The sequence below is a fragment of the Acomys minous genome (assembly GCF_964271855.1).
Source record: "Acomys minous genome assembly, chromosome: 13".
Lineage (NCBI taxonomy): Eukaryota > Metazoa > Chordata > Mammalia > Rodentia > Muridae > Acomys > Acomys minous.
The window spans coordinates 8611748-8629279 of NC_140495.1; the positions used below are offsets into that span (position 1 = coordinate 8611748).

General features: G+C 46.4%; 1 pseudogene across 1 annotated transcript; it reads right to left on the minus strand.

Moving 5' to 3' along the window:
- Positions 1–6276: 6276 nt before the first annotated feature.
- On the minus strand, positions 6277–14549 carry LOC311580791 (BTB/POZ domain-containing protein KCTD9-like; annotated as a pseudogene). Its single transcript has 3 exons — positions 14398–14549; positions 7639–7737; positions 6277–7040 (listed from the first exon to the last, which is right to left on the minus strand). The product of its transcript is annotated as a BTB/POZ domain-containing protein KCTD9-like (transcript).
- Between the last annotated feature and the right edge of the window lie 2983 nt (positions 14550–17532).

Below are 17532 nucleotides of genomic sequence, written 5' to 3' on the forward strand. Positions count from 1 at the left end.
TGGGTGGACTTAGAATGTATATTAAGCAAGGCCATACAATCTCAGAAATAAATAAACCACACATTGTTCTTCATATGCAGAATCTATCCAATAATATATGTGTACATGTAAGTAGTTGTTGGTCACAGCATAACACGAAGAAAAGAGAACAAGAAAGGCTAAATATCAGGGGACAAGGACGGCCCAGATGCAGGTGATGGACAGGAGTTATGAAAGGGGATATAAAACTAATTGCTTTTCTGGCTATAATCATGTCATGGATTTGGGGGACTGGAAGATGGCTAAGTGCACAAGATATATTCAATACTGGACGTGTGAGGTCTAGTGTGAAGTTTCACAGCTTCTGTTCCCAATGCCAGTGCTAACTGCTCGGAAGTTCAATGAGTTGTATAGACTTTGGGTGTAGATAATTTTGATGTGTAATGTTTTCACTTATTTGCAAGGAAATAAAAAAAAATAGTAACAGTTCTAGTATACTGGGTCAAACAAAATATTAATTACGATTTTCTATTTGTTTGCACTGGATATAAAGGGGGTCCATCGGCAGTATACTTCTACAGACACCATGAAAAGAAACATATACGGCAGCCACGGATCTACTTGTTCCTGAGTCCAAGTCTTAAAAGATGATAAGGGGCCAGGTGGCGGTGGCCCCTTGAAATGGGCCAACCTCTGAGTTTGAGGCCAGCCTGGTCTACATGCCAATACCCACACTTCAGACCCTGGGCTCCATGCCTCCCTAAAATCCCCATCCATGTGGCAGTGAGAGCAGAGCTTGGCCCCGATGCATCTGTTCTTTCTTTAGACTCCAAAACAGAGCTGACTTTGGAGGATGTCTGAGGTCTGGGGGAACCGGAAGCTGGAGAGAGGTGCCAACAACTCCCTTGTCTGTCTTTCATTTCCGTCAAAGTAGAAATCAGTAGAATCCTGTTGCTCTGACACAGACCAGGAAGTCCACTGATGCAAGCGCCTGTGGGAGGCTCCCACCTGTCCTGCTTTTGTGCGGAGGCGCCCGGCTCAGAATTAGCCATTACTCACTGTCAGGAGGCACTGCGGACATCCTGGAAACGGGCTTTGATCTATTTGTTTGCTGAGGTTCTCCTTTATCCTATTGACTTATTACTGGAATTTGCAGAACATTTTGTGAAATTCGTTTGAATGGGAGGTTTTGATTCAAAAAGCCTTTTTTTTTTTTTTTTGGTTCTATATTTTCCTTTTCAAAGGAAATCCATTCATCTGGTTAACAAAACTAATGACTCATGCCATGTACAAGCACTGTGTCAGCTACCTTATTCTCGATGATATCCCAGACTAATTGAGTGAGACAGATTTGTTTAAGAAGAGCAAAAAGGAGCTGAATTGATGGCTCTGTGGGCAAAACACTTGCTGTACAGCCTGACTCCTGACTGTAGATACCCAGGACCCATATATAAACCTACACAAAACAGCTTACGGACCTTAACTCCGGGGCACCCCATGTGAAAACCCACAGGTGGAGGCATGAGAGTTGCCAAAAGTTTATGGACCGGTTAGCCTGCGTGAACAGGAGAGACCCCATTTTAAACAAGGTAGAAGGTGAAGACTGATGCCCAGTGTTGTCTCATGACCACCATAGGAGTAAAGTGGTACCCATACCAGTTAGAGTACAGGCAGTTCAGCTGGCCTGCCTTCAGGGACCTAGCAACTGCCACTGCCACCTCCCACCGCCTGGTGCACCAGGTCTGTGGCAGATAAGAGGACCTGGCCTTTTTACCCTGGCTCTCTGCTCCAGCTTTCTGTCTCTGTCTCTGTCTCTGTCTCTGACTCTGTCTCTGTGTGTATTTCCTGCATATTCTCTCTCTCTCTCTCTCTCTCTCTCTCTCTCTCTCTCTCTCTCTCTCTCTCTCTCTCTCTCTCTCTCTCCCCTCAGCTCCTCTTTCTTTCCCTCTCGCCCTCTCTCTCTGACCTCAAGGCTCACTGGCTCTCTCTACCCCTTCTCCAGGCCCTCACTCATCTCCCCCCCCCCCCCCCCCGCCAATAAACCTCCTTATGTCAGAGCTGCTGCATGGAGTAATTCCTTGGGGGGGGGGCATACCTTGGCATAGGCCAGCTATGGTACCCCACTCCCCACCATGTCATTTACATTTCATAATGATGCCAACACACATACACACACAGAGTGTACCATATCGCGTGCATCACATATAAATACAAAAATGAAAAAAAAAAAAAAGAGATCTCATTACACTATGACAGAAGTCCGTGTGGAATACAAAGGAGTATAAACAAGGGAGTGTATAAAGAAGGAATCAACTTTTCCTTTATGAGATTAGGTAAGTTCTGGGGGTTGGGGAGCCCACCAACACCATTCTGCTCTGGGTCTGAGTGTCCAATCAGCACACCTCCCATTGGACCACTCAAATCTTAAATCCTTGGCATGAATGGATTAAAGCACTCATTAGGTCAGCATCCTTGTGATTTAATCATCTCTAGGGACAACCCAGAGGGCATGCATGCTTTATTAAACTTCCAGGGAACCCCTAATCCAATCAAGCTGGTGGCCAAGACTAGCCTTCACACACCGTTAGAAATCCAGTTAGTCACCAGCAGGCAGGAGGGGGCCATGGAGGCCAGGGGAGAGGCACGGGTTCAGCCACTGGCTGTTTCCTGTTCCTTGACTTGGGTGAAAATGACACAGATATGCTGATATAAGAAATATCAAGACTGTGCTTAGGAATGTTCTGTTCGCACCCGAAATGGAAATTGACTTTTCAAGATCATAAATAGAACATTCCAGAGCTGCGAAAACAGATCAGTGGGTAAAGTGTTTGCTGTGTGAGAGTGAGAACCAGCGGTCAGATCCCCAGCACCTGGGTAAATGCACATTAGGCATGGCAGCGCTCCTGTTATCCTAGCACTCCAGAGGTGGAGCTAGGATTCCCACAGTGAGCTGACTAGCTAGTTAGCCAAATCAATGAACTCTGGGTTCAGCTATGTGACCCTGCCTCAATATATAAGGAAGCGATTGATAAAGACACCCAGCATCAGCCCCTTAGCCTTTAGAGCGCACACAGTGATTTGCATACGCACGCATGTTTGTCATTACACAAGTATGAACACACACACATGCACATGCATCTGTACATTCCTGTGTGTCCACATGCGTGCACACTCCACAGACACACAAAAGAAGTTAGTTAATTAAAACACTGAAATTCAGCAACTATAGCCTCCAGCCCTCCCCTTCTCCTCTGTCATGGTCTCCAGTCTCTACCCCAGATCCTCACCCCAACCCCTGCACCCTCCCCGCCCCCCCCCAGGGGGGGGGTGGATTCTCTGATCCAGTTCAATGTTGATTTTAGCCTCTAGCTGGCACCTCAGGTCTCTGGCTCTCCCATCCACTCTCCTCTACAAATCAGCTTTTCTGTCTCTTCCTGTTTGAAAGCGTTGTTTTCTGGATGTTCATCTCCCTTCAGCATAGTTTCTTCCTTTAAAAGCCCCCCCATCCCAACTTGAACTATTTCACTGTCTCTACACTTGGGGATGTGTTCCTTTGGGGTGCAGTGTTAGCATCACAAGGATGCAGGCGTTCCCCAGAATACCTCTCGAAGCTATGGTGACCAGCTCGTTCCACTTGTCCAAGGCTATTCCACTTTAAAACTTGAAAAGGGTCACACCCTAAGAGAGCTGTAGTCAAGGATAAGAGGAGATGACTGGCCTCTCTTAATGGGACTGTCACAAATTGATCCGAAGAAAACAAGCAAAAATATTGTTCAGGAGGGGAGAAAAAAAAAACTTGAGGTAGACCAGAAAGACCAGAAATACAACATGCATTTTCCAAGACCAACTTACAGAAAGAGTAGAAAGGAAGAGGCAGGTCCCAGAGACTCTGTTCACAACAGGGCCTCGGCAAAGTGTTTGCTGTATTTGATTATATAGCGCTGTGATTTCAGGGAGTGTCGTGGGGCTTCAGAGTTTGATTTGTGGTTGCTTTATAGCTCTTCCCTAAGCTGTTTTACTTTGTAGAAAAGGAATCTCCCAGAAGACAAGGAAATAGCCTCTGCCTGCAAACATGCTGGTCAGAACAGCTCATTAAATGACAGTGCTGTGTTGGCAGGCCCAGAAAATGGAAGCTCTTCACGACACTCATCATGACTCTGCCAGGGAGGACATCTCTTCGGCCTGCGCGAGCGCTAGAGACAGTTTACATTTTCTTCTTGTGTGTTTCTTTTAGAGTATTGTTTCCTCAGCAGGTGAGAGGCATGGTTCCTGAAATTGAAATGATGACCAAAGAGCTTCCCTCCACACCTTTCACCAGGCACTTTGTTACAACCCCACGTGGGAACAACCACTTTCTGACCTGGCATCCTTTTCCCACATGTTCTCACAGAGGGATCCATAAACCGAGTTCAGATGAAAGAAAACATCTCCATAACTCCGACTCACATGCCCAAGCCAGTAGGGAACCCCTGGAAAGACAGGGCTCTGTTTACTCTTCATTTTTCATGTCTCCTGCCCTTTATGTCCCCCAATTTTCTGTGTTCCATAAATTTTTTTCCAGCATTCCACACCATTTATTAACGCGGTATATGTCAGATCTGAACCCTGCAGTTCCCAAGCACACTGTGTTTAATTACATCTTCCCGCCCCTTCTGCAGTCTCAGGTCTGTCGGCGGAGGACCATTCAGTGATTGAACACAGTCTATAATAATTGAAAATAGAGTGCAGTGAAATTGAGTTAAATAGATTTTAGGCACATATTGATTACGAAAATAGGTATCTCTCAATACAATATTTCTTTGTCTTGGTAAAAATAAAAATGCAAAGAAAATGCTTTATTTTCAAATTGCTCTCCTTTCCCTGTAAAGGAGCGCTTTCCACCCCATGTGAGGCCTTTACTGTGAGGGAAAGCTGTGCATGCGCAGACAGAATAATAAGCTACAGAATTATGAAGATGCCACGCCACTCTCCTGAAGGAAACAAGGAATCTGTGATAATTCACTGCCTCAAGCTGACCAGCCTGTAGGATTCAGAACCCATTTGGATACAACTTATATCCCTGCTCTTGGATAACACAGAAAGACTCTGGGACATCCACTAGTAAAGGCCCCACTGCTGTGCTGCACAGATGATAACTCAAGAAAACTGGACTAAAATTTCATCTAAAAATAAGACAAACAACAAAAAGTATATTTTTAAATAAAAAGCTATAGGTACTGACTGATTGATGCTACAGTTTATACTAGTCACATGCTTAATTTTTATTCATCAGGTTTTCTTTTTAGTGGCTATAATAAAATCATCAGTTAAGAATTTCTTAGGGCTAAAACCACTGTAGGGTTTTAGCTGTAATTATCTCATGTTGCCTTCTCGTAGGAGACTCTGCAGGATTTATCCATATTTTATAGCTCCAACTGCAGTGGATTTCAACTGAACGCCTATTCTAAGCTGACCTGTATAAACTAATTGGTATTATGTGAACTGTGGTGAGGCTAGAGCTTGGTGTTCTGGTTCTGAAGTGTCTTCCTGTGCTTGTGACAACTGAGCGTGAGAACTGGGCTAGTGGATGGACAGAGCCCACTTCTCACACAGCATGGACCTCCCCTCTGCTGAATCCGGCATGCTCGCTGGACAGCCGCAGTGACAGGTAACTCCTCCTTTCTCCTGCAGAACAACATTCCTTCCGTTCTGTCCCAAAATGTGAGAACAGATACAACTCAATTTTTGCTAATTTTTTTCCTTAAAAAGTAAACATTATCAAAATGAATTCAAGAAGAGCCACAGGAAGTCTTAACGTCACCACACTCACATGATAGGCAGGCATTTGAAGAGGGAAGGTGTCACTAAAGCTATTTATAAACCTGAGCAACCCTTCAGAGTTTTCAAGACTTAACCATCCAAACATCCTTACTGAGTCTAGGTGTTCAATAAATATATTTGCATATGCTGTGCTTTTCATAAATTAAAACTCTCAAATGCATCTTAAAGCAAGATGGTACTTCCACATGATGCCTATATAGAAGCAAATGTAATAGGCACTATCCATGGCCAGAAAGCAGACAAATGCCCCAGCTCCACTCAAAACACAGCAGCATGATCTGCTGTGCCTTCAGCTATGAACAGAGTGTTCTGTTGCCACAGTCACAATGTGGGGAGATTCAATTGTTTCCCTTATGCACCTCTGGGAATAAGTTACGCCTCTAGTGCCTTACAATGTTACCTGCTCTAGACAACTCGATGGATGGAGGAATCTAATAAGGAAACATTTCCGTCTGGGACACCTTCCTCCAGCTCTTGTCACTCACGTCTGACACTCTGGGGCATACGTAACGGTGTCAGCATCCCTTCACCTTGGGAATCTCTCAGGCCGGCTTCTCTTAAAACAGTTCCTGCCGAGTTGCTCCTCTGAGATTATAGTTCTTCAGTTTTGTGTTTTCTAAGGTGGCAACTCTGAGGTTGACTCCTGCCATCTGACTTCCTTCCACACCCACACCTTTCAGATTAGCACCCTCTGAGTTGGCGTTAAGACCGGAAGGATCCTCAAACTTACAGAAGCCTCGGGGATGCGCCCTCTGCACTTGAGCAGCGCATCTTGACTCCCTAGAGATTCCCACAGTTGAGCACTGATCCAGAAAGATCAGCTTGTTCAAGATTAGCACAGCAGAGATTTGCAGGTGCGAGGTCACAACAGCTTAAATTGGCCATTTTGAAGTTAATATATCGAAGGTCCAAACAGGAAAGATGAGCACCACTGAAGTTTTAACCCTGGCAGCACAGCTCTGAATTGGTTGGAGTGGCCAGCAGAAACCCGACAAATTCCTTTCGGGATATCGGCGAATGATCTCTGGTGGTTGTGAATCTTTTATGGCTACTACTAGGTGTTCAATCAGTGAGTCAATACCAAAAAACCTGGCTTTTTCTAGCAAATCTGATAAGGTAATGCTGTTGTTTACAATGAGCTGTCCGTGATGTAAGGGGCTCAAAATGGGTTCAAAGTAGTCAGGATTTTGGTAAGAAAGCTCCGCTATGATCTTCTTCTTCTCCTCCTCCTCTTCTTCCTCCTCCTCCTCCTCCTCCTCCTCTTCCTCCTCCTCCTCCTCCTCCTCCTCCTCCTCCTCCTTCTTCTTCTTCTTCTTCTTTTTTTAATCTTCTTATTTCCCCAGACACCTGTGTCCTTGAACGTGTGTACCAACATACTGTTGGGCTCTTTATTCACTCAACGGTTCCTTGTCATAAAGTATCGCACCCTCCAACATTTAATGTCAGCCAGTCTGCATGGGGTCCTAGTAATCCCCCAGGTGATTTAGAGTCTGTCTGAGGATCAATAAATGGTTCTCCTTCACATACAAATAACACATCATCATCCCTGATCAAAACAATATCACCAATCCATCCACCTTCCCCATTGTACACACTGGTGGCTTTTATGCTGAGTGTGCTGCTGGCCACTGAAAGCAAATCAGACAAAGTTCCATATACAGCAACCACATTGCCGTTCCTCGAAGAACAGCATGACCTGCCACCTGTGCCAGGTCCTGAGGGAGTCGCCACCCTCGCACCCCCACTCCCCTGCCCCCACCACCTGCCACTCACTGTGCTCAGTGCCCTGTTCCATAATTTCAACCTGATGTTTTCAGGAGAACAATGACAAATATATACCTTATGCAGTGCTTGGTTTTAACTGTCAACTTGATGCAGCCTGGGATGCCTTGGAAGATCATCAGTGAACTGTCCACATTGGTTTGGATGCGGGCACGTCTGCAGGGGGTTGTACTGATCATGTTAATGGATATGAGAGGATTAACCCCAAGTTTGGGTGGCACCATCTGGTGTCATCCCAGAAAAAAAGGACACGGAAGGAGGCAAGCTTTCTGCTTTTTGCTTGCTTGGCTTTCACTCTAGCTGCAAGTTCACCTACACTGTTGTTGCTGCTGATTCCTTTGCTGATTATTTGTCTTCAGGTTTCCAATGTAGCCTGGGAATTAGCAAGAGTCTGGGAATCGAAATTTGGACTACTGAGGCACCCATCCCCAATGACTGAATAACTAATGGGTTCTCAGTCTCTTTGGTGCTAGAGAGCCATTATTATAGTACTCCCCACTCTATTGTACAAAACAACCCCCCAAATCCTCTTTTTAAATGCATTTATTCTATCTGTTCTGCACAGATCATCATCATCATCATCATCATCATCATCATCATCATCATCATCATCCCTTTTCACCACCATCCCCTATTCCTTATCATATACCCTGAGTCTTGTCATTTGCATTTTCTCCAGTTAAACATGGAGGACATTTCCTCAACTATGACTCACTGTGCTTGCTAGTTTTGTGTCAACTGGACACAATTAGAGTCACCTGGGAAGACGGACTCTTAATTGAGAAAATGCCTCCATCCGGTTGGCCTGTAGCTATGTCTTTAGAGCACTCTCTTGATAAATGGGTGATGTGTGAGGGCCTAGTCCACTGTGGATGGTGCCATCCCAGGCAGCTGGACCCAGAGTGTATAAGAAATTAGGCTGAGCAAGTCATGGAGAGCAAGCCAGAAAACAATATTCCTCCATCTCTTCCAGGGGATGGGCCTGACTAAGGGAGAGCACAGGCACGCCCCCACCCTCTCTCTGTTCCTCCCTCCTCCCAACCCCCCATCACACACACACACACACACACACACACACACACACACACACACACACACACACACACGAGGGGGTGATAACTCAAGATAGCAGCATAGAGAGGAATATGTACATTATAGCTGTGGCCTTGGGAGCCAAGCTTGGCAAGTTCCTGGCTGCGGGGAAAGGCAAACACCAGCATGCCCAGGCCTGCTGTGGATCTGCAAGCTAAGCCTACAGTCCTCCCAGGCTTCAAACCCACTCTTCCATGTGGCGCGATTACTGCCGCCACATCTCCCTACTTTTGCCAGTCAGCATCTTCTCAAGGCTCCATGACCTTCAAAATAGTACCACAGACTGCGGACAGAACACTTAGAACAGCCTATGGGGACATTTCAGGTTCATGACATCTACTTTTCCCATTCCTCCTCAAAGACATAGCAAATCTCTTAGACAGAGAAATTCAGTAATGGAGAAATAAACCATGCAAGTTAGAAAGGATTAAATGAATTATTGCTGTTTTCAGATGACAAAATTTTATATATACAAAAATCCTCTCCCAAAGAATGGTTGAAACTGATAAATACATAAGGTGTCAAGATCCAAAATTAGCATTTAAAATAGTAGCATTTTTATGCGCCAATAATGAACTTGTTGAAAAGAATTAAAGACAGTAATCCCATCCATAGTAGCTGCAGACACATAAAATATCTACGAATAGATTTAATTAAATATCTCCATGACGGAAATTATAAAATGCCAAAGAAAGGAATTGAAGAGGACACATGAAGAAATGAAAAGGCATTTCATTTTGATGGATGGGAAGAATTAATATTGTTAAAAATCTCCCTACTACCCAAAGCAATCTATAAATTCAATAAAAATCCTGTTTAAATGCCAAAAATATTCTTTAGAAAATTGAGAGAAAAAAATGTTAAAATTCGCATGAAACAAACAAACAAAAAAAACCCAAATTACCAAGGTGATTCTGAGCCAAAGAATGAAGCTAGCAGCATCACGCTAGCTGAATTCAAAATAAACTAGAAATCTGCAGTGACCAAGTATGGTGGTTTGAAAGGTAGTGGCTCCAATAGACACAGGTGTTTGAATGCTTGGTCCCCAGCTAGTGGTGCTGTTTGGGAAAGGTCTGAAGTCTTTACAGCCTTGCTGGAGGGAGTATGTCACAGGGCAGGCTTTGAAGGTTTATTCCCTGGCCCCACCTCCTACCATCTTTCTCTCTCTCTCTGTTCCTGACTCTTACCGCCATGTCTTCTCCACAATGACAGACTCTACCCCCTGGAATTGAAAGCCAAAATAAACCTTTCATCTCACCAGCTGCTTTTGGTGGGGGTATTTTATCACAGCCACAGAAAGCAAACTGATGCAGAGCTCATAAGCAACCGGACCAGGAATGTCCCCCCAAGATAGGAACCCCACTGATACTGTCAGATCCCGCCACACGCATTGAGATTTACATGGCTGTTCTGGACGCCATTGCTAAAGGCGCTACTCATCTCGTGACTGTACGCGGAGGCCACCAATGACATCACTGGGATCATCTGAGGGACAGTACAGTGCCAAACAGCTTCACACAAGGCAAGAACAGTGATGCCAAGCCCAATTTTGTGAGCCACGCAAGAGGAAGAGATCTGCAAGGTTTTTGGCATAAACTCCGAATCCAAATCAGCCTGAGAGAGAAAGACTAGATCTGCATGGAATCAAGTTCAACCGAACAAAGAAAAGGCAATGACGATGTGGCTGTCATGCACCCTGCTGGTTCAAAGCTGAGCATTATGGGATGGAGGAATAGATGGGTACATAAAACCTGCAAACCCATCTGAGTCAAGCAGGCTCAACTTACAGAGACATGGCTCAAAGAACATCCCACATAAGTATCCTGAAGTCATTCCTTTCTCTGCTCTGATGCCAGAGGCTTCTAAGAACACAAAGAGCCACATAAACATACCCCGTATCTTTGGGAAACTGTACCTCAGGTAGACTATGGGACACTGCCACTGCAGTTCGTTGATTGATTCATTTGGAGGATTAATTCATTAATTGATTCCCTTCTCAAAAGAGAAGTATAGTAAAATAGGTACAGCAACAGATAGGCCATTTCAACCCTTCTTACACTGGCAGCCAGTCTCCTGAAGTGTTTGCGTTTTACAGAAGCAAAGCTGAGACACGGGATGGGAGATGGCTCCTCTCAGCCTCCCTCACTTCCCGTTCCTTCCCATCATGCTTCACTTTTTGTCTCTATGAATCCAGGACATTCTGTAGGTACTGGGAGCAGGTACCGGGCTTGCCAAGCAAGAATGAGAGTGTGACTTTGTATCCGCAGCACCACCTACAAGCCAGGTGCAGGACCACACACATACAAGCCAGGTGCAGCACTACATACAAGCCAGGTGCAGCACCACACACATACAAGCCAGGTGCAGCACTACATACAAGCCAGGTGCAGCACCATATACATACAAGCCAGGTGCAGCACCATATACATACAAGCCAGGTGCAGCACTACATACAAGCCAGATGCAGCACCACATACATACAAGCCAGGTGCAGCACCGCATACATACAAGCCAGGTGCAGCACCGCATACATACAAGCCAGGTGTAGCATCACATACATACAAGCCAGGTGCAGCACCACATACAAGCCAGATGCAGCACCACATACATACAAGCCAGGTGCAGCACCGCATACATACAAGCCAGGTGCAGCACTGCATACATACAAGCCAGGTGCAGCACCACATACATACAAGCCAGGTGCAGCACCACACACATACAAGCCAGGTGCAGCACTGCATACATACAAGCCAGGTGCAGCACCACATACATACAAGCCAGGTGCAGCACCACACACATACAAGCCAGGTGCAGCACCGCATACATACAAGCCAGGTGCAGCACCACATACATACAAGCCAGGTGCAGCACCACACACATACAAGCCAGGTGCAGCACCGCATACATACAAGCCAGATGCAGCACCACATACATACAAGCCAGGTGCAGCACCGCATACATACAAGCCAGGTGCAGCACCGCATACATACAAGCCAGTTGCAGCACCGCATACATACAAGCCAGGTGCAGCACCACATACAAGCCAGGTGCAGCACCACATACAAGCCAGGTGCAGCACCACACACATACAAGCCAGGTGCAGTATCACATACAAGCCAGGTGCAGCACTGCATACATACAAGCCAGGTGCAGCACCACATACATACAAGCCAGGTGCAGCACCGCATACATACAAGCCAGGTGCAGCACCACATACATACAAGCCAGGTGCAGCACCACACACATACAAGCCAGGTGCAGCACCGCATACATACAAGCCAGGTGCAGCACCACATACATACAAGCCAGGTGCAGCACCACACACATACAAGCCAGGTGCAGCACCACATACATACAAGCCAGGTGCAGCACCACACACATACAAGCCAGGTGCAGCACCACATACATACAAGCCAGGTGCAGCACCACACACATACAAGCCAGGTGCAGCACCACATACATACAAGCCAGTTGCAGCACCACATACATACAAGCCAGGTGCAGCACCACATACATACAAGCCAGGTGCAGCACCACACACATACAAGCCAGGTGCAGCACCACATACATACAAGCCAGGTGCAGCACCACACACATACAAGCCAGGTGCAGCACCACATACATACAAGCCAGGTGCAGCACCACACACATACAAGCCAGGTCCAGTGATGTGTACCTGTAACTCCAGTGCCAGTCAGGGCAGAGACAAGCAGATCCTGAACTCACTGGCCAGCCTTCCTGGCTTGTATCTATGACCTCTATGATTAGTGAGAGGCCCTGTCTCAAAAAAAAGGTGGAGACATGTGGCATGTGTATGCACACCTGCACCTACACGTGCAGTTGCATAGATCTCATAGAAGAGGAATCGTGCAAGCATTATGTTCTTCTTCTGACTGGCTTATTTCACTTAGCCAATGTCTTTCAAGTTTATCCATGCTGTTGCACATGTAGACTTTCTTCTTCTCAAGGCTGAGTACCAACCCCCTTTATTTACATATGCCATATTGTATTGTATATCCATTCTTCTATTGATTGATACCCACTCATCTTCTTCTTATTCTTCCTCTTCCCCTCCCCCCACCTCAACTATACCCTCTCCGTTAAGTATATGGCTGATCACATCTCCCAAGTCTCTGAGTCCTCACTTTTGAAGGCTCATGTGAAACCTCCCATCCTAACTCCAACATCCAGTAATAGGGATAGACAAAGCCAACTGACCACTCAGGGATGGCAGCACGTAAGGCTTGATCAATAGAGGCAGCATTTGAAGGGCACCTTAATTTGGCTGCAGTTTTGTGAAAAGGAGAATCAAGGCTGTGTTGACACTGGATAAAGACTGAGGGGAGACATAAAACATCTGGGAAGTGGAATTTATCTAATGCCTGACCATACCCCTTCCTCTGTTTTCTCTGCTGGATCCCAGCTCCTATTTCTAGACCAGCCTTGGGTCTTTTTCTTTTGAAATGGTCTGCCCATGCTCTCCAAGGACTGGTAAGTAATTTCTACACAGCCCAGGGATTCCTATGTGGCAAAACACGTGGCTCCCGATCCCTTGGGGCAAGATCCGTCATAAAGAAAGGACTTCATGGGCCTGGAGAGGTGGCTCAGCAGATAAGAGCACAGGCTGCTCTTCCACAGGACCTGGGTTCAGTTTCCAGCACCTACACAGCAGCTAGCAACCAACTGTAACTTCAGTTCCTGTGATCTGGCAACCTCTTCTGGCCTCTGCAGGCACCATACGCACATGGTAATGGTACATACACATAGACAAACACATACACATAAACATACACATAAACATAAACAATCATATACATACACATAAACATAAACAATCATATACATAAAGTAAAAATGAACCTTAAATAAAAGAACAGATGTCTGTTTGGGCTCACAGTGCTGCAGGTGCAGGTTTAGGAGCAACCTTCAGGTAGGTGACAGTCTTCTTGCTGGCAGAATCTCAAAGCAGCACCAAGCACCCCAAGTTAGCGACAAGGAGTGCATATCTCTACCTGGGACAACATCTGTCTTTGCTCCCTGGGACACTAGGCTTCAGCCATGAGGGCTCTGCTCTGATGGCCTTATCTTACCCTAATCACATTCCAAGTCTCCTGATGCCTGCCTAGGGTCCAGAAAGATTCCTCATGAGGAGATGCTAGGTAGGACATTCTCTGGTCTCTAGGGATGCGCCCTGACTCCAGCAAAGCTCTCCTGTTCAGTCTCAGCTGTACTTAACAAGTCTGACTCTATAGCTTGTGTACATCAGTCTGTGTATACACCGTGAGTTCTTTACCGCTGTTCACACATGCAGACACCAAGAGGCACTGAGTGCTGTTGGACTCTATCAGCATCCGGGCATGGGGATGCTCCTCCCTCATATCCACAGTAATCCTCATGGTGACCCTGGGAAGAACTGTTAGCTCCAATCCATATCTGACAACCAAAGAGGCATTCAACCTTTTCTCCAGAGCTAGAAGCTGGTGCACGAAGTTGAGATGCAGGCATACATAGCATCTGGCATTGGTCGAACATCACAGCAGAGTTAGAAGCTGGTGCATGAAGCTGAGATGCAGGCATATCTATCATCCGGCGTTGGTCGGAGCATCACAACAGAGCTAGAAGCTGGTGCACGAAGTTGAGATGCAGGCATACATAGCATCCAGCATTGGTCGAGCATCACAACAGAGCTAGAAACTGGTGCGTGAAGCTGAGATGCAGGCATACCTAGCATCCGGCGTCAGCTTCGGCATCCGGAGAATGCTTCGACTCTCTCTGTATGTCGTTCTGTGATTCATGTTTTCATCGCTGTCATCTGCACTGGGGTACCAGGGCTCCAAAGGCCGCAGATTTTCTACTCCCTCTATAGTCTGTTTCATGCCCTGGCTTAGACATAGAGCCATGAAGAGAATGAAATACCCAGTGGGGAAGGGATTGCCAAGAGTGGAGAATGTCTACTTTGAGTGTTAAAGGAAATTCCCTAGACACATACCCAAGGCATGGGGAGGTGGACACCAGTGTGGAAGGCCAGAGGTCCAGATGAATCTCATCCAAGGAAGGAGTCTTTATGCATCTAGATCTCTGCAGCCTTTTTCCTCCTTCCCCCTCTCTTTTTCTCTCTCTCTCTCTTACTCTCTCTCTCTCTCTCTCTCTCTCTCTCTCTCTCTCTCTCATTTACTCTTTCTTTTTGTTGTTTGCTCCCTTGCTTGTTGTTCCTTTTAGATGTATGGTCTTGTTATATAGCCCTGGCTCACCTGATACTCTCCCAGACTGGCCTCAAACTCCCCCAGTCTTCCCCACGCCCAGCCCTCAGCCTCCCGCGCTACAGCCTAGCTTGGTTTTGCAGCATCTCGCACACACAAGAGATGGTCACTCTGGTGGGTCTCACCTAATGCCCCCGGGGACTCTGCAAGCTTGTGGCTGCTGTACACTTCTGAGTTTCCCCACTAGAGAACTGATGGAGTATGAATGGTTCTGCCACACGTTCACCAGGCATCAATTGACAGTTGCTTCCAAGAGAACATATGTAAGTTTTCCTGGGGAGACTGGAAGAAATGTGCATTCACCCTAGATAGATACAATATGGTTGACAGAGCAAAGAAACAATTCTACTCAAGTGTGGCTTGGAGAACTAGAGAGGGTATTGGGCTTACAGGAACAAAGGCAGCCTGCTGTATGATCAAAATGCCCATTCCAGCACGGGCACCAAAAGCTGCATCCCTGGGGTCTCTAAGCATCAGAGCATCTTCTTCCCAGTGGCTGTTGCTGCTTAGGGCATGGCCTTGTGAGCAGTATCTTGTATTGCTCTCCCTGACTCTCATGAGCATCCTTCCTCCCTCCAGGAAGGAATGTTTCCATCAGGAGGAAATTACTCCTCACAGAGAGCAAGGTCCATAGTGAGGCCAGCAAAGCAGAGAGCAGTCCAAGCCCTCAGCACATGAGCAGAGAGAGGTGAGGGTGCTGGTGAGATGTGTGTGTGGACACCCACTGTGGTTCACTTTCTCTGCTGTTATGCGGACAAGCGTCAGGAAAGCTTCTACCACTGTGAGTCACCTGTGATGACAGATTCAAATCCTACCAATGGTACAGTGATCCAGAATAGCTCCTCCCTCAGCAGTGGGTGTGGGATAGCCAGAGCTGCATGTAGGTCGTAGATAGAGCAATGTCACTCAGCTTGCTAGGAGGCAGAAGAAAGTGGGTGTCTCTGATTGCTTTTAACCACTTACATTGAAGGGTGCTCAAAGAGAAATGAGTATGTTTTGTAGACCGTTGAGGGGGAACGTGTCCTGCTGCCTAGTTTGTGGATGGAAAATCCACTTAGAAACATATGAGCTCAGGAGACAGACACCTGCTCACACCACCATGGTCCGTCGGGGGCTTCTTTGTAGGCACAAAGGATCTCTGGTGGAACCTAGGGCTAGAAGCTGAACCTTGTCAGGACCCAGGTAGAGTCTGGATGGTACAAGGAGCCTAAGGCTGCTGAGCTACCTCCTTAGAGGGGGTTTTGCCTCCACTCTCTAGGGCTGTTCAGCTTTGGCCTCCTCCTTGATCACTGTCTGATACTCCATTCCTCTCCCCCACTCCCCGGCCCTACACCCTTGCGCTCTCTCTCTCTCTCTCTCTCTCTCTCTCTCTCTCTCTCTCTCTCTCTCTCTTGCTCTCTCACTCTCTCTCATCTTCCCTCCTCGTCTCTCCCTTTCCTCTTTTGGATACAGAATTCAGGATGGTGGAAACACGCCTATAGATTCTGAGGCTGAATGAGAAAACAGAGATCCTCTCCTTATCTTCTAAGCTATTTGAAAATCTCTAAGACTTTTTTTAAAAATGTGTTTTGCCTGCATGAGTGTATGTGCACTGTGTGCATGCAATGCCTGAGGAGGCCAGAAGAGGGCGTTGGATCCTCTGGAACTGGAGTTAGAGCTGCAGAGTGTCCTGTGGGCCTCTCTACTCACTAAACCATCTCTCCAATCTCTTCAAAGCTGTCAATTTCTAGGAATATTTTTAAATTGCAGAGCAAGAAAAATATATCAAATATATCTTCAAAAAATTATTTGTCTGTGTGAGTGTATTCCATTTGTGTGGGGATGCCCATGGAACCCAGAAAAGGGTAGCAGATCGTCTATGGCTAGAGCTACAGGTGGTTGTGACCCACCCAATGTGGCAGTCAGGATTTGAACCCAGGTCCTCTGGAAGAACAGTACACAGCATAACCACTGAGCCATCTCTCCAGCCCAAGAGAAATATATTAGGAAAAGAAACACGGCTGATGCTGCCAGCCTAAAAGCAGCTGTTCAAAAGAGAGCCTAGAACAAGTTTAGTCTTATGACTACAGGAACCCCCCACCATGAAGTCTTCGATTCTTCTGGGGCTTAGAAAATTAAGACAAAATGAGGCTAGTGCCCCCTGTACTTAGAGCCAAAATTCTCTGGTTTTTGACTCATAAGCAAAACTTTCTGAGTACAGCCTGAGCTATGTGAGTGCATCCTGCTACCTTGAGAGCCTCTCTGGAGCCTGGAGTGAACCAGAATTTCTGGAAAGAAACTCTGACTGGAAAGGGTGATTGACTGAGTAGAGCATCAATGGTGAGGGATGGTGGGAATGTTGCAAGCCAGAGACTAAGTGTCTTGAGCCATCTTTAGCCCCAATAGCCATTTGCTGCCCTCCTCTATATGTGACCTAACTTCTTCAGTACCATCAGGTAAATCTTTCGGAAAGTACAAACAGATTCCTAGTTTCCATGAACCAAAGGGCTAGGAATGCCATGGAATAACATCTGAGGCCTGTAGCTGAGATGTGTCTACTTTTCTATGCCCCGCCCAAATGATGTTTCAACCAATGTGTTTGAAAAGTGTCTCAATTTAT